General features: G+C 37.0%; 1 protein-coding gene across 1 annotated transcript in view; it reads right to left on the bottom strand.

Annotated features, from left to right (window-relative positions):
* The window catches only part of RAB3C (RAB3C, member RAS oncogene family), a 148,598-nt gene that overhangs the window by 41,039 nt on the left and 84,874 nt on the right, over positions 1–22,685 (bottom strand). The gene's annotated exons all lie outside the window — the stretch shown is intronic.

Genomic DNA, 22,685 nt, shown 5'->3' with positions numbered 1-22,685 from the left:
TAATGACAGTAGGATGCAGAGTGCTTTACAGGCATTGTGAAAGAACACCTTCCTCCCTCCTTACCTCTCCTGTACACAGCCTTCACAGCATTCTGAGGCTTTGGTAACAGAATAAAAACAATTTAAACTCCTGATGTTTACTGTACTTTCAAGGATATTACGTGTAATTCTACAAGATCAAACAGAATAACATTTATTTTGCCCATAGATTATTAAGGACAGATTTTACTCAGTTCAAGTGCTCTGAACTTTTCTGTAAAGCTTAGAAGCTGTTTTCCTCATAGTTGTGAACTGTTTTGTTGCCAGAATTTGTTGGGCCGTTAAGAAGCCCATACAGAAGAGGATTTTGTCACGTGAACTCCCAGTTGCCTTTCCACTTTTGCTGCCAGAGTTTTAGTCCAGCAGATACTTATATCACAGCAACACGTACTCTCATCTACTGATGAACTAAGGCTCCAAGCTGCGAGCTGGTTGGTAGGCAGGTACATGTTTTGTTCTGCTGAGTTTTGTATAGGAGCAATGAAATAGAGGAAAGCAGTCAGAGATAGGGAAGGAAGGAAACTACCATCTCAGGCTACTGCAGCTGTTTTTCTACAAAACACAAGCAGAAAACTATTGTACAAGACAAGCGCTATACTGTCATTTTAGAAAAGGAACCAGCTTGGAGACTCGGGGAAAAAATCAACATTTAATTCAGTGGGAAAAGTAGTGATGCCTTCAATTTTTGTGAAATGGTAGAAATAATAACATTCTGAAAAACAAGGTAAAATGATAACACAGAGACATGCCAGGATAGTATGAAGTAAAGGCATCTAAATGCTAAAATGAAAAGACGCAGTCATGGCTGGTTTAAAATCGTGTTAATAAATTTAAAATGTGCACATTGGAAAGGATAATCTGAACTACTTACCTTCTCTAATGAAGTCTAAATTAACTACAATCACTTAGGAAGAACCTCAAGTGTCATTGCAAGCTACTTAATGAAAACTGGTGCTCTATGTGCCACAACAGTTAAATCATCAAGCAAAATGTTGGCTGGAATAACATGATAGAATACTAAAAATCTTCCTCCTGCCTACTGTGGTTAGACAAAGCAAGGTTTTGTAGACAGGGTTCTTCTTGTCCCTTTTTGTTTGTGTTTTAATTTTTGTAGGAGAAATGCTCCTATCTTTGATGCTGTTCTCCTAATCCCAAAAACATACTCGAAGCTGAGGTCACAATAGAAATTAGTTAGGAGATAGTCATCTTTCTTATGTTATGTATGAGTTCCCAAACCTCATAAAACCAGCCTATTGCCTGAAGAAATCTTTGCAGAAGAACTCCTTGCATTCTCTCTGAGGAGCAACTTTCATTATTTTTTCCCTTTTGCCATCTGTCTTTAGGTACACAGAATAGACTCCACCTTAACTAACCTGAGATAGCTGCAGTGTAAGTGCAATCTCTGATGACTCTTGAGAGCACTGTATTTTAGATGTCTGTTTTAGGATGAGACAAATCATGCAACAGAACTGCCCAGTGTTTTTCACTGGCTGTAAAGTAAGCCTAGAGTAACTAGCACAGGACTGATACTGGCATAAGGTCAGAACACCAGAATTACAGATTGTCAGCAGCTCATGATCCCACCAGCTCTAACAGATCTTGTGGCAGTTTTCTTTTCTTTTTTTTTCTTTTTTTTCTTTTTTCTTTCCCCCCAAAACACTGTGGGAAATACACATTTTTGGGTAGAAATGATGAATTTTTCAATTAGCTTGTTCCAAAAGAGTTCCATTGTTCTTAAAGATGTTTTGCCATCAAATCTGTAGCAGACTCTCACCTGATCTTCATCATAGCAAACCAGTAACTCTAACATACAAATTGTTTGCAGGAGTTTGTTTGGAAGAAAATGCTGAATTCTAGTCACTCCAGCACAGAAATTCATGATATAAACAGGACATGAGAAAAAGCATTCCTTATGATACAAAAACTAGAATTTTCATTCTTTGAATATTCAGTGCCCTATGTACCTAAAGCAAACAATGGATTCATTTACATTTATTTTCAGTTCAGACAAGTGAATTAATTAGTTTCAGTGACAGAAGAACATTTAATTCATTCTGCAAAACTATTCAGTTATTTTTGAAATTTTCAAAAATAGTACTAAAAATTATTCTGTCCATGCCTGTGGGTGAAAACCCATCCTGGGATTTCAGGTGTCATAGACGAAAGCCAGAATTATGGTGAGTTTAGGGCACTTGAATACAAGAAGTTGGAAGTCTTCATTCAGATTTTTGTTACTGATGGATGGAAATAATAATAAAAGTCTTTATTTAATAAGTAGCACATAGAAGCCAAACCATAATAATTTTATCCCAGAAAAGAATATAAGACAAATCATAAGCCTCCAAAAAAAAAAAAAAGAAGAAGAAGAGTATTTAAAAATAGTCTTTCCAGGCCTCAGCATATTACACAAAATTAACTCTATTCTTCATGCTCAGCATCTAATTTTTTAGCCTTAAATCCAATAATGATTGCCATACGCAAATGGGTGATGTCTGCTTGGGTACATAACTGAGTCAGTCAAGGTCTTCTGGTAAGCGTAGATAATAGGGATGCTTTTAACTCTCCCTTAGCCAAGACAGAAGTTCCAAAAGAAAAAAACAAACAAACAACAACAACAGCAAAAAACCTAAAGCACTGAAGGAAAAAGTCTGCAAAAAAGTCTGCAAACAATTGTGGGTTAGTAGACCAGGATTTCTGAAAAATCTTTAAATTCACATATAGCAGACACCTGATGATCTCAGAGGATATTACAAAGGAGAACTTGAACAATTTGCTGTGAAAATCCAGAAAATCTAGAGGGTATGTAGTTAGTCAGTACCTTATGCAGGTGTCACACATGGTGATAGGGTATGATAAGGAGCTATGGGAGTCAGGGAAACAGCCTTGCAGGGACTTGTTGAGGGCCAGCATATTTTTATGAAATTTTTACGCAAGTAAGTGGCATAGTGGGAAAAGGTCTTTCTGATATATTGTCTATGTAAATTGATGAAGTATGATTTTTCTTCTTCCAGTTTTCCTTCCCTTTCTTTTATAAATATTTGTAACAAAGTTGTCAATTTTAAACATATCTTTCTGTATTCTATCTTACAGTATTCTGAATCAAAATTGATTCCAAGCAGATGAAAGCCTTCATAAAAATTAACATACTGATGTCTCTCTACTTTACAACAACACTTGCACCATTCCATATAAATTCTGGAAAATTTGGTTTGTGTTTTTTATATAAAAGCAGAAGATTTGCTCAGTCCACCCTTTCAGTTCTGACACTACAAGTGATTCACTAATTATGTAAGGAACTAGGGAACAGACAAATGCATAAATAAAACAGATCTTCTGTGGGAAGACTGAGATATTTTGAAATCACTATTTTGATGTAACATATGCAGTCTTTTTCCAAAATTATTTTGTTTAGGTTATGGCATTCCTACACTGAGAAACTGGAGGAGGCAGAATTGTGAAACAGGATAAAGAGAAGTATGGCACCAACTTCAAATCTGTCATACTGGATATGTAAACATCTTCAGTCATATTGGCTGAATTATCTTCCTTAAAACAGAAATGGATGAAAATATATGCAGAGCAACAGAGGACTCAGAAGTGTGAGCAAAGTGTGAGCAAAACAGACTAGACAAGACATTGCTGTCCCATCCATCTCAAAGGTATACCCTTGTGCCAAGTACCTGAGTACAAAGCATGACCATTTTGACTAGACCTATTCAAAAATCAGTATTGTTACAAGCATTTAACCCATTCATATTTTTTATGTTGAGAATATCTACTAATATAAATAACAATATTCAGTAGATATGGTCATCTTACAATTTAAAATGCATATGGATTCGCAAAATAGTAGAGGAAGTTACTCTCTGTCAAGTGGTGATCTAGATAAAGGAATAGAGTGCATCCTCAGAAAGTCTGCTGATGATACGAAGCAGGGAGGAGTGGCTGATACATGAAAAGGCTGTGCTGTCATTCAGTGGAGAGGAACCTTAGGAGGTTCAAAAGGGTAGGTGTAGAGACCTACACATGGAGAGGAATAACTGTACATCAGTACAGGTAAGAGGATGACCTGTTGCAAAGAACCTCTCAAGAGAAGGACCTGGGGGGTCCTGGTGCACAAGAGATTCCCTATGAGTCAGCAGTGTGCCCTTGTGCCCAAGAAGGCCAATGCTATCCTGAGTTGCATTAAGAAGAGCATGGCCAGCAGGTCGAGGGAGGGGATCCTCCCCCTCTAATCTGCCACATCTGGAGCACTGTGTCCAGTTCTGGGCTCCTTAGTTCAAGACAGACAGGGACCTTCTACAGAGAGTCCAGAGGAGGCCATAAAGATGATGACAGGCCTGAAGAATCTCCCTTATGAGGAGGCTGAGAGACCTCCAGGCTATTCAGCCTGGAGAAGACTGAGGAGAGATCTGAACAGTGCTTATAAACATCTAAATGGCAGGTGTCAAGTGAACAGCGCCAGGCTCTTTTCAGTGGTGTCCAGCGACAGGACAAGGGACAATGAGCACGAACAGGAACACAGGAAGTTCCATACAAACATGAGAAAAAACTTCTTTACTTTGAGGGTGACAGAGCATTGGAACAAGCTATGTAGAGAAACTGTGGAGTCTCCTCCGGAGATATTCAAAACCCACCTGGATGCTTTCCTCTGAAACCTACTGTAGTGAACCTGCTTTAGCAGGGAGTTGGACTAGATGAAATCCAGAGATCCCTTCCTATGATTCTGTGATTCTGTGACCAACCAAGTACAGTAGAGGGCCTCACATCTACTCAACTGGTATTTGTTTCTCTGAATACATGAACTTATCTTTAATCTACTTAGTGCATTATGTCTATTTTTGCATAATTTAGCAGTAAATGTGTTTTGAAAGGAAAGATTATATCAGTCTGAATCTTTTAAAGTTCCATAAAAAGCATGTATTTTCCATCAGAAAACTATTGTGCCCCTGAGGAATAAATTCTAAGATAGAGAACATACAAAGTGGAAATTCCTAGCCAGGTGTATCAGGAAAGCATCTGCAGAATATCAGTTGCACACAAGGAGACTATTGGGCCAAGTGGTAGACCTGGGAGAATCAAAAAGCTTTCAGCACATGTATCTGCCTTAAAGTACTCAGAAAAAAAAAAAAAAAAGCTTAAAATCTTGCCTCTTTAGTCCATCTATATTTCATGTCTTTAAGTGATAAACAGAAAGGTACTTTTGCTTGAAACAAAGCTATGAGTACCAACCTGAATCCAGGCTTGGTATGAATTTTATTCTTGCAAGTAGTAAGAATTATGTCTCATGAAGGTATGGGAGATATATAAAAACAACAGGACTAAAAAAGTTGTACATGTGTTGGAAGCAACAGGGGAAATAGTGGAAATACAGACCTGCTGACTGAGTGGAATCACGATAGCTTGAGAAATTCCAAGTGTTCAATATCCTGTATTTGATACCTTATTCAGTCTTCAGAATTTTCATGCATAATGAAAGTTAAACAACAGGAGAAAAGTGCATGTCAAAATAGCAAGAAAGATGTTAATGAATGTTCAGAAAATTTAGACATATTAAAAGTCACCACAGAGTGATAAAATTTGCCATAAACAATTCAGGAAACTGTTGAAATAATCTGTAAACTCTTAATGACATGTAGGTCCAAAGAAGTTAAAGATGGGAAAGTTTAGAACTGTTTAAAAACAAAATGATAGAAACCAAACCAAACAAAAAGCATAACAAGCAGATGCTGGGGAATTATACACTAGTGAGTGCACTTTATGACTGTAAATATTTTAAACCAAGTCAGTTAGTCCCCTGGCTCCTTAGGTATAACAAGTTCATAAGACATATACACAGTAAATGTCTCACTGGCAATGTGATACCAGTGAAAAGAATGGCAATCTAGTTGACTTCATTGATAGGCTAACTAATCTGGTAGGTACAGTTGAGAAAACAAATGAAAGGTTAACACAAAGGAAAAATTTTCTATACAGCAGCAAAGGAAATATGTGGAAGAGAAACAGAGCCAAATTAAAATCTACACTCAGATAAGTTATGAATGATTCCCTGTCAAACTAGACAGGCACAATGAATGTGGTCTGTCAGCATATTTCTTTCTGATGCTGTATTAATGACTTGGAAGATGCTGAGCAAATCTGAAGACACCAGCTGGAGGGAAGTACTTGTAAGCACTTCAGAGAATAGAATCAGAATTCTAAATGGTCTTGATAGACTGATAAAGCAATCTGGAATCAACAAGATGAAATTTAGTATAGACAAGTGCAAAATGCTACCTTCTGGAAGAAGAGAGCAAATACATAAATATAAGCCTTGAAAAAAATAGACTAGTTGAGTCTGAGGCTACAATGACCCCTCAGTGGGGGTAATGCACTGACAAGATAAATCTGATTCAAGTCAGAGATAAAAAGTGTAAAAAAGAATTGGCATTATTCATTCTATTCAGCATTTGCAGGACCTTTGCACTATTTTGTGCGCTACATTCCGAGAAATGGACAGACAAATCAAGAATAAGAGAATCACAGAATATTAAGTTGGAAGGTACCCACAAGGATTATCAAGTCCAACTCCTTGCTCCACACAGGACAACCCAAATTCCAACCCTATGTCTGAGAGTGTTGTCCAGTGTTGGACTCTGGCAGCTTGGGGCTGTGACCACTGCCCTGGGGAGTCTGTTCCAGGGCCCCAGCACTCCCATGTGAAGAACTTTTTCCTAAGACCCACCTGACCCTCCTGACACATATTCATGCCATTCCTTTGGGTCCCACTGCTGGTAATCAGAGAGAAGGCTTTAGAAGATAGAAACAAGACTTATCAGAGGTTTAGGAAGTAGGATTTGTGAACAAATATTAAAAGATTACAATTTTAATTCAGAAAGATAAATGGTGGCAGAAGAAGAAACATAGTATCAATGTTCTGCTGCTTATAAAACAAAGAGGAAGGGAAAAAATGATCATCCTCAACTGGAGACAGATCAAGAATGCACTTAGTTGCAAATTTGCATAATTTCCAATGAAGTAAGCTTTTTGCTAATATTGTAAACTTTCAAGCTAGAGAGATATACAATAAATGAAACAGGAATTCATGGGAGTTACAGGACCTCTTCTCTAGTGATTTTTAGTTTATGATAGATAAACGGTATTTTTTAAGGAAAAAGCTAGTCCAGTGATTCCTTAGCTCTAGTTTGAGACTACAGCAGCAAATTATATAACACTGTAACTATGGCAAATTGTTCACTGCTGGCTTATAAAAATCAATTACTTCACCATGCTTAAAAGTTGAGTGATAGAAGTTGCAGAGCCCATGAAAAATTGTGAACATCTCATGGAGAATGTCAAGCACAGGGATTTTAAATAGGTTCTATTCTGGGTTTCCCACAGACCCCATTGGCAGGGAGCACTTTGCTTTCATGCTGCTTTTTCTTGATGTAGCTGAAGAGCCTGGCTTATCTATGTTTCTGAATATCATTTTAAATGTTTAGTCAGTTTGCTGCTCTTCTTATTAGAGCCACCTGGGCATGCATCAGTGTATCTCTTTGTACTTTGCAGATGTGCTATGTGCACACTATTTCAGAGAAAATTCCTTTGTATGCACTAGAGCATCATCAGGCTGCCCAGGGAAGCGGCGGGTCTCCCATTACTAGAGTTGTTCAAGACCAGGTTGGATGAGATCCTGGGCAGCCTGATCTAGTAAGTAGCAACCCTGCCCACAGTAGAGGGTTGGAACTGGGTGGTCTTTAAGGTCCATTCCAACCCAAGCCATTATATACCATTTGTTGTGCTCGGGGACATGATTTAGCAGTGGGTTGTTAGAGCAGTATGGTTGGTTGCAGTTGGACTTGATGATCCTGAATGTCCTTTCCAACCTGTGAAATTCTATGATTTTATGATGATTCTTATGTTTCTTTGATTTTTGAAAACATGAAAAGTCTCAGAATCCCCTCAACAGTCAATGTACCCCTGTAACATAATTCCAACACAAGATGAAACCAAGGTATTTGAGATAAGAGTCTTCAAGCACGGAATGATGCAGTAAAGTAGATGAAACATCCCTGTGCCTTTAAGTGATAGAATCTTAGAATCATAGAATCATAGAATCATGGAATGGCTTGGGTTGGAAGGGACGTCAAGGATCATTAAGCTCCAGCCCCCCTGCCACAGGCAGGGCCACCAACCTCCATATCTAATACCAGACCAGGCTGCCCATGGCCCCGTCCAATCTCGGCTGTCCACCCATGCTGTCTTTATCTATAAACAGTATGCAAAGGAAAACATTTCCTAGCTGGTTAAATGCTGTGTCTTGACATTTTGATCCTGAATATCCACAACGTTACTTCACAACTTCCTCATGAAACTATAAGCAATTATAATTCCGTAACAAAATACAGCAAGGTTAGGATTTAGCAGTTTCAACTGCCTAAGTCAGTTGCTTTGACTCATTCTATAGTTAAGACAAAGACAGAGGACCTTGCAGAAATCAGTTCATTCCACTTTATAATTACTGCAAAAATTTCGTAGATGAATATCCTCTTGCAGGTTCCTATTTCTATTCTATTATTATAAATAGACACATGATGACTGGCTTAGACTGATAGCTAATTTAAAGTTAGGATAAATTGGTTCTATTTTAATCATCTATATTTACACAGAACTGAAGGGCAAGACAAGTGAAAATTGATTAATATGCAATATATATGGAAAATAAACAGGCTTTTCACAAGTTGAAGATTCTAGATACAAAGAGAGAGAAAAAATTAAGTTTGGACTGGAAATAGAGAGATCTAAGGCAGAGAAATACAGCAATGCCCAGGGCAATTAACAAGACAAACGTTTATTGACAAGTTCCTAAACTCCCCCACAGTAAGAATTTACTAAAATTGAAGTACATGTTCAACAGCTTCTCTATAATCTAGGTAAATAGATGTTTTTAAATAACACAATTGATAGCTTTTTTTTTTTTGTGACCAAAATATTAAATACCATTAAAAAAGACCTACACAAGATACTATTATATCAAAATCTTTAATCAAGAAATACTGTAAAACAAATGCTTCAAGACTAAATATAACCATGGATAAAGGATGCCTTTTGATTTCCTGATAACTTAGGCAGAAATGATCTCTGATGTGTTTTATGCCTATCATTATAGAACATTTTCCAGAAAAGACATGAAGAAAAATGCTCACTCATGGCTTTCATAAAAGAAACATGAATTCCTTTCACTGCTTCTCCGTGAACTGTGCACCATGTGCCAAGGCTCTGCAGATCTTCTGGTACAGATGGAAATGCTGCTGAAAGTTCCCTTTGCTAGAATTATCCACAGCAATCATAAGCATTGAAGCTTACAAGCACTGAAGTAGCTTTCATTTTCTGACAATAGAATACTTCCTATAATGCCATCGCAAACATAACTTAAAGATGGTCTTGGTTCTTCAAATTAAATTGAAGGCATTTGAATTAAATTAAATTGAAAGCATTTGAAAAATGCTGTAGTCACAAATATATAGTTGAAAGACCTTGACAAAAATATATTTGATAAATTACCTGTTTCTTAGATATGAGACAATGTCTATCAGATGTAGTATCTTTTATCAAGATGATTTATTTGATTGACACAGTTCACCACTTTTCAGATAGCAGATTAATTTTTCAAAAGGTAAACAAAGTTTGAACGGCTTAAAAAAGACTTAAAGAAGGTAATTAGACATACTTTTTGTTAAAAATATTGACTTGCATGATTAGTAGATGACTACACAGGCTCCACTGGAAGTAATGCCTCCTATTTTGTAACCTATATATTTGATTAATCACCTATTGCAACGGAACAGGAATGGTTTCTATCCTGCAGCAATTGCTTTGTTTTATTTTGCTCTGAGAGCTATTTAGGAAATTGTAAATTATGTTTCTAGTCAATATTTGAATAAATCAAAAGCAAAATTAATTGGACATGCTTTCTATAAAATATTAGCAACACTTAGAGAGTTCTTAATGATGCATCATGTCCAAGCTTTTTTTTCACATAAAAGAATAATATATTCTTTTTTTCACAAAAAAGAATATATTTTTTTCAAGGCTTTTTTCATTGCCTCTCTCCACTCTGTGATTTTCTGTACTCTCCTGCTATACATTTTGTGATCCAACCCTTCTAAAGACTTACTGTCTAAACGGAAAAAATCTCTTCAAGAAAAAGAGGCATTATGAACAATTTGCAGTAAATATTTTAGTGTGTGTGGAAGTGTGTGGAACACCCAAAGATAACTTTTAAAAATAATTGTTCTGCCTTTACCTGCTACTATCAGATGTGCAGTGCAACCACTTAATGTAACAGAGAAGATGGCAATTAAATAGTATTATCAAATATCGTTTCCCTCTATTGACATATCCTTATTACTTTCCATAAAATACAGTACTCTTCTCAGCCTGTACAGAGAGCAGAGAACAAAGGAAACTATGGTGGCCTGAAGTCCAGATACCCAGGAATCCATCCAAAATTAATCTGTCTTTCCTGTAAGAGCAATTTGTTCAAGTGCTCCTTGGCACCACTTACAATACTTCTAAAAATGCACTACAGAGACACCTGCATTAACAGTTTAAATATTAACCACCTCCTATTTACTTTTGTTGTCTCCTTTGTTACAGGGGAGAGAAAGCAGCATGTGGTGTGTGTGTACATGTATGTGTTAAAGTTCAAACTATATCTCAGGAAATGAAGAAAGCATTCAGCTTCACAAAACAGGTGGAAGCATGGCAGAGATTTACAAAGGATGGGATTGGTTACCTTGGAAACAGGTTTGAATTTTTTCTTCAAACAAGATGCTCACTGTTGACCTATTTCTAACTGCATTGTATGGATTCAAGGTGCAACTTTTTGCAAAGTTTATAAAAAAGGTTTGTGTACTGCTTAAAGGCATTACTGTGTTTCCCTCTCATTTATAAGCTTATAAAGTGAGACAGATATTTGAGAACAATACTGCAGAAATACCAATAATCTAAAAATATGTGATAAAAAAAAATCTTAACAAGAATTTGTATTGAATGCATTTAAAGTACTTGTGAACACAAAAATGTTTTGGCCTAGATGTTATCTTCATCACAATAGCTACTTACAAAATATAGGTAAGCCGTTGTTTATGGAAATAAGCCACCCCCTGTCCTATTACAGAATTTACAAGCCTGAGATAAATTACCACCAGATATTTAACATTATTTTCTCTTCCACAGCCTCACCTCCAAAGGTTTGTTTATTTTTGTAAGAACTGACACTTTACATAGCATTTTTGGACTAAGCCTATTAAAATTGGCACTCAGTTCTGATAAGGTCTTTAATGCATTGCATTAGCAACAGAGGGACAACTGTGTCTAAATCAATCTACCTTTCTCATCATGTCCTATTAAACTTCAGGGTAGGTACAGGAAAATGAAAACAGAAGGAATCATTAATGTAGGGATAATGCAGGAAGCAGGTGTACAGCGACATGTGTTGCTAATTTAGGGATACTCCTGGTCAGTCTGGATGTCTAAGTAGTACAATATATTCTAGCATCATACCCTAGAAGCAATCAGTGTTGTCTTGTTCAACTGTCAAGTATTGTCTGATCTAACACATTTTGGGGACATTTAGTCTCTGTTCTTTGGTGCCGTGGAAAGACAAAGTTGGGGAATGAGCAAAAAGACAGGAAAGCCAAAAATTCATCAACTGAAATTCAACTGAATCTAGTGAAAGAAGAAAATAATTGAGGATTGTAAAAAACAATACTGTACAATTAAAATTGGGTTGCATTTCTAATGTATAAGTAGTTCACATCGTCATACCTAACTGATAATGTGATTCACTCTTAAGGTCACAATATATAGCATTTCTTCCGAAGCCTACCATTTATTAATAATTTCTGGGGAGAACAGATGGATTTGCTTGCACTAGGGAATGTTTCTTGCAAGCAAATATATTAGAAGTTTATATGTTTGCAGCATTCCAACTGAAAAGATTTCACTTATCTTAAAATTTCCCATAAATATTCAGCATTTGAAATATCACCTCTTGAGATTATGATGCTACATTTGTTTTTTAAAATAAAAAAGGAAGATTGTCCTTCATGGTCCTGGATAAAGGTCTGAAAACATTCAGAACATCAAAAGAAGTTGAATTAAATGAACTCAAGTTTCATATTTCTTAGAATCCTGAACCTGGTTCACATACCATTCCTTAAAATATATAATGCTCTTCAAAGGTTATTTTCTATTTCCTTGTTTTACATTATGTCAGGTAGCAATGCCTGGCATATTTTATAATCTCCTGTTTTTATGGAGACTTTCAAGTCTGACAACTTTAGCAAGACAGACCATCTTCAGCAGTGTAAATAATTCTGAGCCTCAACTTACTACAGATGTTGACTGTGTTGTGGACAAGAGACTTCTCTTTGCATTCAATACTTACTAGTGAAATGAGCTTGAGTTGTGAGACTACTTAAGTTTTTGATTCTGGTTGGAAGACCACTTACCTTTTCAGGGAGTAGTGGTAAAAATTTGGAATGAGATTCTCTTCCCTCTCAGTAGGTAGTTCTTCAGCACTACTACTATTCTGGTGTTAACAGACACTGAACACTTTTCAGAGAACATGTCTAACCACAGTCTTATTTGTGGCATTTAAAGTAATATGGCAAATATATTTGCACATCCTCCTTGTGATGACAGGCAATGTACGACAAGCAGTGTATAAATGAATATGCCTAAAATAAGCCTGAAATATTTATTGGCATGACAGGCTGCTGAACAGCTTTCATTATAAATGCCTTTTTTCAGACTGAATTCATAACTCATCAACAAAGAAAACTCATCTCTTTCGTCACTTGAACAGTTGGAGCTACAAAGACACCAGGGTATGTGTTTCATTCATTGATTCCCCTAACTCAAAATTATATATGGAATGCATCTTATTAGCAATCACATCACATTTTCCAGAGAGTATGAAAATGACCTGTGGAACATCCCACAATATGACAGGACACACCACTGAGAAGCACACATGGTAAGCAACATAAGCTCAAAGACTCTCAAGTAGAAAATGGATGTAAATCCAGCTGCCTACAAGTTGCGTGTGCTCTACACGCTACCCTCTGTGTTTAAGAAAAAGGTTTCCCACCACTGAAATCGTGAGTTTGGGAAGATTGCATAATTCCTTCTCTTTATTTCCATTATGAAAGTACAGTTAGTAACAAAACAAACCGAAGTCCTTTGCAAGCCATACAGTCTCCTTCACTAGAAAGTCAATTCAGTTCTTCTCTTAACAGTTTCAAGAGAAAACAAGGTATTTTCTTCACCCTGACTTTTCTCCTGAGCTTTTATTTGGGTAAAATAACTATTTAAACAAAGAGAAGATTCTTGGACTGATTGAAGTATTTTGTCTTAGTTTAGCCACAGAAATAGGACTTGCCCATCCCAGTGATGTAGCCAACCGCAGGTCAGACAGGATATGATGCCTGGTTGTAGGCAGGAATCTATTTTTTGTCCTTAAAATGCTGGGCATGTATCAGGCAGACCAGATCAGGCTTAAAATGATTATCAGAACATTTATTTCTAGGTCCTTCTTCAGTGTATACTGTGTTCAGACTAGATAATTATAGATATTCCTACAATAGGGTATAAAATCCATCACAAAAATCATTCATATTGACCAACTGTCAACAATCAGGCTATACTCTCCTTGCAGTTCCATAACACTCCTAGAATTTCATTGTCTGCTTTTCCTGTTATATCTTATATTGACATATGAGTATCAGTAATATAATTTACAGACATCATTCTCATATCCTTCCATTATTCTAATTAATTTTGTCTAGCTGAAGATTAACACCTTCCTTCCTAGGACATAGGCAGCAATTTTTACTAGTTACAAATGTTTTGTAAGTTAGTGAATTCATTCTAGTGACTCCATTCTTCCCTAGCAATTTTTTTCTTTTTAGTCACAGCTCAGTAAAGATCAACAACAATAAAAGGTTGAAATGTATGCAGAAAAACATTGAATAGGCTGTTTATCCACTGTTGCTGAAGCCTAAAAGCTGAAACCCAACTCTATTTAAATGCATAGTATTTAAAAAATACTATGAATTAGCAGCTGCAGTGAATTCATTTCGCAAAGCAATAAAAAAGCTCCAGTGTGTTTTATTTTCATTTTTCATCTGCTCGGTTTTGTACATGTAAGGAGGCATATGTTGTGACATATTTTTACTGTGAATATGACACTTTAGCTGAGAATATGTCTGGATTTTTTTTAAAGCTTGACAAGGTCATATTCCTGAACCCTGTTCTGTAGAGGTCTTAAGTTCTGCTGACAACATCAAGGATATAGGTGCTCCAGAAAGCCTGCTCAGCTCTGGCTTGTACTTGGCTGCACAGAGGGGTTCATGTGGTTTCTAAAGACAACAGTTTGCTCTGGCTTTCAACTGGTCCTGGCCTGGAGGATGAGCAAAACTGTTCTTCTGTGTCACAGTGAGCTAGCACAAAATGTATGCTACTTGTCAGCCATCAGTGCAGGGAATTTCCCAAAATGGAAAATGACTTGAGTGGGTACATGTAATGCTGATTACCTGATAAAACCTCTGTTTTCTTTCCTCAAAAAAATAAAATGAAATACTTCTTACCAGTCTTACCTATCCTTCTTGAGCATGAAATCTTACTATTCAGAGTCTTATCTCTCATTTAATTTGGACCTCTCTTTACAAATATATTTTCTACTTTATTATACATTCATCTCTCAAAAATTCAAAGCTCAAAGAAATAATCTGTAGCTCCTAATATCCTGATTTACACCTTTAAATACCAAGAAAACAACTGGAAAAATACAACAAAATAATCAGTCAACTGATTTAAGAGAAAAGAGTCCACGTCATTTTCTTCATACCTTTTGCTTCTTTTCCCCCTGTCCAAACACTAAGCAAAACTGAAAGACATTCCCAGCAGTCTTCGTTGTTAGGGCTCGGAAGTAAACCATATACTCCACAAAATAAGGTACGTATACATTCTTTTCAGATTCTTTCTTTCTTCTCTCTGAGCTTCCTCAGATTTTGTTGTTGTTTTTGTTGTTTAATGAATGGAGAATTAAAAATGCTAATCAAAAGGAATGCTGTAAATGCTAATTAATTCCTGAATATTAAATAAGCAATATTTCAAGCATTTGTATTTCTCAGGTACCTAATTAGTAAAGACTTGGTGATTTCCGCCTTGATGTGCCTTAGCTATATCTGCAAATGAGAAAGCAAAGAACATTTTAAACTTGATTTTTAATACTGTGAAGGTATTCAGCTCTGCAGCAAGTTCTTATACGTGTACGATGTTGGACATGGCTTTAAAATAAAGAAAAAAAAAACAAAATAGAAAAGATCAAAAAGAAAAGCAACCAATGAAAAAAATCAATAGTTTTCAATTAAATATACCTAGGAAAGTACCACAGATCTTTCAGGATAAACAAAAAAGTTCAAAAAGCAATACAGTAAAAATGAAGGTAATAAAATCTGTCCTGAATGATTGCCTTAATAATGCTCAAAAGGAAATCAAAACACTTGTGATTATGAGAATTTTCCCCTCAAAGATTCTCATGTGGAGTATGTCAGTGGTTTTCTTTTTGTTTGTTGGCTTTTTTTTTTGTGTGTGTGTGTGTATGAGTATACAAATCTTACCACGTAAGAAAGAAGTGCTATGTTTCCTTGAGTTATAATTAATAATCATTTTAATGATCTGTAATAAAAAGATATTTCAGCATTGGAATAGTTACTTCACAATGCCATTCACTTCCTGATAACTTCTACTACCAGGAAAAGATCCTTTTTTTCAAGGTCTAAATCAAGATCTTGTTTTCAGGCCAGTTGAAGTCTAGGAGAAAGATGAGTCCAGTACAAGACAATCCCTCTAACACAGTGAAAAAGCATAGAAAATATAGGAATTGGATGTGAACTTGCATCATAGAATTAATGATTCAAGTACTGTACTAAATAACAATAAGCCTACATCATAATTTCCCTCCACAGATTTTGCAGCATGTAAAATTTCATTTTTATTGTCAATGCTAATGCCAATGTCGATGTCTTTGTTAATGAAAATGAAATCTAGAAAGTGTTTTCATTATATTGTGTTTTGTTGACGCTGATGTGCATCCCAATAAGCATGATTACAGAGACATGGAAAGTGAAAAGTTGGTCTTCCTGAAGTCAGGAAAATTTTCAACTTTACTTTGCATTCAACAAAAAATTTGGATGGGGCTAGGATCTAGCTACCCTGCTTAAAAAAATCTGCAAATTTTGTTAATACGAAAACAAAAAGGAGTAGATACAACAGGAGACAATAAAGTAGAAAAGGACTGAGTGTCCCATATGATCTCAGCTATGCTGGCAATATTCCACTATGAAAACAGCAAAGCAAACAACAGCAAATTCAGAAGATTTATTAGAATATGAAAGCAGGAAATTACTCAAGGGTAATAAAATTATTAGGGCAGTGGAAAGCTATGGCACTGTATCCAGGCAGGAAAACAGAAGACTAGGCAAAAACCATTTGCATTTAATAAAGCTGTAACAGGCAGCAGTGCAGTCTTTAGGATTCTACAATAAGATTTTAATTCAACATGCACATGCAGTACAGCTTTACACTTCAAAATGCTCTCCTAGCCAGATTGTCTTGGTGTGGGCATCGGTAGCAAGATCTGTCCACATCTGCAGAGTAAGATGGCTGCTGCATGTGAGGCTGCAATAACCTGGAGGGCATAAAAGCAAATTTAAGTGCTTTCTCCGTAGATGAAAATAAGATGCAGAAGCATCTTGGGTAGCACAGTTCACTGCTGTTTTAAGCTGACTGTTATTCAAAAATGCACTCTTCCTTTAACGCTCAGGAAATGATTTTGTGGAGAAAGGGCTGTCATTATCAGCTTAAGCTTTGTGCTATGAATATACCAGATCAATATTGAAACCCTTGCTTTGTCTTCTGCTGTACTGTTCTCAAGATAATTTCTGCTGTCAGAAAAGTCAACTTCAGCAGTTGAGTATGTAAAATCAGACTGAAATGGAAGATAATTGCTTCATAGACATTTGATCAATATGTATGCAGGAGTGAATTCTCCTTTGTGAAAATGGAACCACTCCAAGAATTGTTCAAATATATTTTTCAAACCTCCTTTAGCTTTCTGTAGCATACTGAGACTACAGCATCCTCCCTCTTCACAGTAAAAGCCTTTGCTCCCTTCCAGTTTCATCATTTTCCATGAAGCCTTCCACCATGTACATAAAACGTGAATAAACTCCATTTTTGGGAGAGCAGTCTCAAGATGCTCAAGAAGAACACCAGGGAAAATGAAGATGTCAATAGGCCAGGGGTCATGGAAGATAGCTCAGCCACACAGTAGTGAGAAATGATTTTAAATAGCTTCACTAGAGACTAGGGAGATAAATCAGTATGAGGGTTTGTATGAATTCAGTAAAGATCAATAGCAATAATAGCAGATAAAGACAAGCCTGCAGCAGCAGTTTCCAGGTAGTTTTTGTGTGTGAGCCCTCCTGTGCTGTCCCACTCGCAGTCTAAGAACTGGTGCTCAGGCTGCAGGTGCTCACTCAGTTCTCTCCGATATGGGAATTTTCTGGCTCCTGCAGATCCCCCTGACACCCCCCACAGCCCTGCAAACTCCACTGAGAGGACTGTGCCTCTCAGCAGGAGCTGCTGCCCTGCACCTACTGTAGAAGCTGGCCTGGGGAAAGCACTGAAGGACATCTGATCACCTTCCAGTTCTTCCCTACAAGAAACGCATCTACTTTACAACATAGCTATCACTCTTGAGAAACACCTTTGCTTCTCCTTGGGTGACTTTCACTTGGAGGACATATCGTTTTTATTAGTTCCCTCATTTAAAAGCCTCCTTTCTGTCCATTCAGGATTTTGCCATCGTATTCAAAAAGGAGATGGGATCTCATGCCCTCCCTGCTTGCTGTGTGGGACAGTGCTTTCAGTAAGTTTAAGAGAGCTTCAGTATTGCAACCCTCTTACGGTTTCCTTCTGTCTCTTGGGACATTTCACATTCTGCTGTCAGGACATCTCTTGTTAGCACAGTCAATTCTGACTGGGTTTTCCTAGTGTGACTCTACTGAGAAAGAGAGAAATAGTTACGTGTAGAACTGGAAGGAAAAGTAATGAAGGTTTAGCTCAAGGCTTGCAGTTTTGATGTACCTATAATAGAGCCCACAACATGCCCCCAGTTTCTTGAAAATATGAGTCCTGGAATTTCTCTCCTATGGGATGGCAAAAATGAAGACATCTAAAAAACCATTCGGATTTGAAAACCTTTGTTTAAATGTGAGGAAAAGATTAGGTTTGTTTTTCTTTAAGTAATATTGTGTATCTAGAGGACTGTTTCATCGTGGTTGACAGTACAGAAAGCATTTGAAAGCCCCAGATAAATGCAGACTTCCCCTGTAGCTGTAGTACCTGTGTTTTTGTTTATATTATCTAAGCTTCGACTACAGTAACTTATGCAGTGATGAGTTTCCATGGAGACTGAAAAGTCATTTTAAATACCCATGATTTTTCAGTATATAAATCTTTCTTAATAGCTATCATGTGAATTTTCAGCTGGCAGCAACATTTGCTGATCATTCTTGGTTGCTTTTGCATTTTATGTAATCTACTCACATAAATACACAGATTGACCACAAAACTTTGTGAAGACTATAAGAAATGAAAAAGCACTTGTATTTAAGACCAGCTACCAATACTGATTTTTATCTATAAGGGAACTGTCTTTAAATCTGCTTAGAAATATAAATTCAATTGCTATGAATTTTGCATTGAGCAATTGTGGTATAAATACTCAGAAAAAAAATGTACATTGCAAAGACTGTAGTAAATAAGGGGAAACTCTAAGAGACGGCCAATTTCAATTTGTGCATCTAAAAATACAATACAAAAGAGATATTTATTATTGCTCTCAACTTTCCCACAGTTTACATGCATGCAATTTTAATTTATGCTTCATTTTGTTTTTATAATTGCAGGTGCGAGTTGTTTATGGGTGACTTGTCACTGAGTCTTAATGAAATGTTTACTGGTTCTCACCCAGCCGCCAAAAGTGAAAGGACTGATATTAAATATTGCATCAAAGGAAGGTTTGCATCCCCATCCTTTCAGGCTGGATTATTTTTTGTTCTCTCCTTTTCTCCCAGAGGCCGTAACACTCAATTGTATTATCTCACTGTTTTTAATAAGGAAGCTGTAATATGCAGGCTCCTCTCACTGACTGGCAATAGAAACTGCTGGAGAGTCCTATTCTTTCTTCAGACTAGATTTGGCATAGAATTTATTTGTGTTTCTTTCTTCTTCTTTTTTTTCCTTTTTTTTTTCCTTCCTTTAGTTCAGTTTGCCTCTGCTAATGTCTATCAAAGTGCAAATTTCAATTCAATTAATATGGTTTTCCCAAAGAGTTTTGCATTCCAGGGACAAGAGCAAAAAACCTCACCTCACATGACAGATACTGGTTGTACTGTTTAGGGTACATCTGAAAGGCATAGTTTTAAATGTAGATATGGAGAAACAGGTGACATCACACAGATTTGTCTCTTTGTCAAAAGAGACTGGGCCTGAAAACAGAAAAATTTGGCTTTCCAAGGCAGACATTCCATATCAACTGTATTTTAATTGATATAACACCTTTTCACTTGCTTTGAACAAAGCAGTTTAAGTAGAGATTTATAATGTGTGTGACAGGATGTAATTCAAGATAAAATACATTGATTTATTCTTCCCCTTGTAGAATCCTGCTCTTATGTGAACTCATGGCAGAGGATGGCTGCTGCAAACAGAGGGGAGTGGAGACTATGAAAGGCTTCCCTGCTGTGAACGCCAGGCAGTTACTGCTCTTCTCTTGATTTCATGTGCAAACTAACCCTCAGTTCCAATGGTAGCAAAAAAAGAGGGAAGGATGGAGAGAAGTCCCTGCTGTTCTAAGTAGCTAGAGCTGCCCTGACATACCTCTCTGTACATTTTCCTTGGTGTTCCCAGGAGTTACGCACAGGCCTTCTGATTGCTTCTCCACAGCTCCATGGGAACCATAGCTCACAGTCTCCTGCTGAGGCAGTAATGTACAGATGAAATACCTTTCACATGATGACCAAGCTGCCACTGCCTGACCCCTTCTGCCCAGTGCTTACAAGAAACACCCCTAAAGTTCTTAGGCAATGTGTGCTGGGCTTTGCCACCCTACCAATAGGGAGAACTGCAATTATTTTGCAGGAATAACTGGTGTTCAAAGTCTGTACTGCGTGAACTAAGCACTGCACACTGGTATCTCAGTTCAGTGGGAGAAAATTAGCAAAGAATTTGAAACAGTGTTATTCAAGTCCTGCTGGAGAGTCTCACTGAGCTTGAATCTTTTTGTGCATCACTGCATTATACAGCAAAGGCAATCACAACATGTTCAGCCACTCAGATGGTCTTCCTTTCTTCGCCAGCCAGCACAGAGGAGGATTAAAGCAGGACACTTTCTCTCCGCTGGTCCCCCTGGGGAGTTTTCTAAGCAGCTTGTGACTTCCAAGGCTCACTGTTTTCACTGCCAGTTCTACATGGGTACCATACAATGCCTGGAGAAATTACATGCTGTAGAGGTGTATTTTCCTGTAAAGCCTACTGAAACACAAAGCCTACGAAACACACAAAACCTTTATGCAGTACAAGACAGGCTTTTCTGTTTTGCTTATCCTCCAGAAAGAGGATGTGCTGTAATGTCTCTCACATTGTGAGAAGAGTGAGCATTGGGTAGAAGTAGAATTCATATTAAGATGATGTTTTCTCTTCCTCTTCCTTATTTTATAATAACTTAACATTCATAAACCTAGAAACATGCATATGATAAAAATAGATTTTCTAATGGAAACTCTTTTTTGAGACTCCAGCTTTGGATTTATTTTGCAATCATCAGACAGAGTTAGGTTGTGAAGCTTTTATAAGTCTGCTAGATTTGTAACAGACATCTAGCCTATCCAGAATATATCTGTGTTCTAAGCTTCTATAGAAGTTGAAAAATACAGTTCTTCAAGTATCCTGTAATTTGCTCTGGCTGCCAGCTGGAATCTATCACCGTAATAGCTTTATGGCCTGTTTTAAGTCACCATTCATGTCTTCCTTGAAGCTGAAATTTCCAAAAGTTACATTTCATTGTTCATGTTCTTTATATTCTTTGTGTGGATTTGGCAGTGGCTCAAACAAGAAATAGGACTGATGAGACTACATTCTTTTTTTTTAATGGAAAACATTCATTATTAAGCATTCATTATGAATGTCTTTGTTTAATGGTCAGAGTCTTGCAATATTCTGATGATGGATACTCTAAAGGTTGTTTCTTTTGCAGACCAGACCTAAATAGCATGAAGTTACAATTAAAAAAAAAAACCTCCTACTGGATTATATCGCTGTTACTTCGCAGTTAGAGTCTTGACATAACAACACTGATGGTACTTGTCCTTCTTGATTCAAGGGCTGAATTCCATTGGAACTTGCTATACTTGCCCATATATATCCCATGTCACACATAGCTACCATCCTTTTAAAACTGTCAATACCTGACACTTTAAACAAGCTGTGTTGAAATTAGGCAGAGATGAAAGCCAGAATCAAAAACAGACAAGCTAGCAGGAGAAAAGAAGCAACCCAGGGGGTAGCCGAGGTAAGGGAGCTAATAAGGGAGATGGTGTTCTGATAAACTTCCCTCATTATACCCACAAAGCTATACACTGCTTTGCTACTGGCATATACATTTTTTTTTTGTTGGCTTTTTAAACAAACAGCCTCCAGATTGCATGGATGAAACCAGCCTTTGGTGCTATTGCTGTTATCCAAACCCACAGCATCTTACTGCCAGTCTGAAATCCCTAACTGGAAAGGCTTCTTCAATGTATCACAAGGTTTGAGTTTGGTGCAGGGACCTGATATTCCTCCAAAGCTACGAATAACTGATTTAGACTACTAGAGTACAGAGGAAAGTAAATCTTCTGTAACTTGAGCTGAGAGTGGGAACAGCTTAAGGATATTACTGAGTCAGTGATAAGACTCATATGCTGTTGGCTGGCAGCAGAGCTTTCATTTGGGAACGCTGAGCAACAGTGTAACTTTGTCAACCTGCTCAGCTAGAAGGAGATAAAAATAATAGATTAGTTACTGTTCAGGCAATAGAAGCTATCATTGCCACAAGACTTTATGACATTTATTACTGGCAATATGAAATATTGTGAGCTGATGATAACATGACAGTTTTTGTTTAATTTGCTACTAGCTGTGAGTCTCTGTAAATTAAAGACCAGTCTGAACACTGGAATCAGCATTTCTTTCACTCCTTTCAGCATATGGTTGTATTATCACAGTGAAGTTTGTTATTTTCCTAACAAACTCTGGCATTTCAGCACTGGCATTTTCCACTTTTTGAAAAATTGAAGTGTATGATCTAGTTCAGGAAAAAAAAACCAGACCAAATGGTATTTCTCATTAAGAGAATTATAGCATCATTTAAATAACGAATATGAGTTAAGCACAGCAGCGTTTAGATGTTAATCTGATCTGATTTGCTTTCACCTACCCCAGTGTAACCCCTAGAGCCATATCTGAAGAAGGATCTGGAACAGAATAGA

The sequence above is a fragment of the Numida meleagris genome, chromosome Z (assembly GCF_002078875.1).
Source record: "Numida meleagris isolate 19003 breed g44 Domestic line chromosome Z, NumMel1.0, whole genome shotgun sequence".
NCBI classification, from domain to species: domain Eukaryota; kingdom Metazoa; phylum Chordata; class Aves; order Galliformes; family Numididae; genus Numida; species Numida meleagris.
The sequence above is the reverse complement of the archived record's forward strand: the minus strand, read 5'-3'. Positions and strand labels throughout refer to the sequence as shown.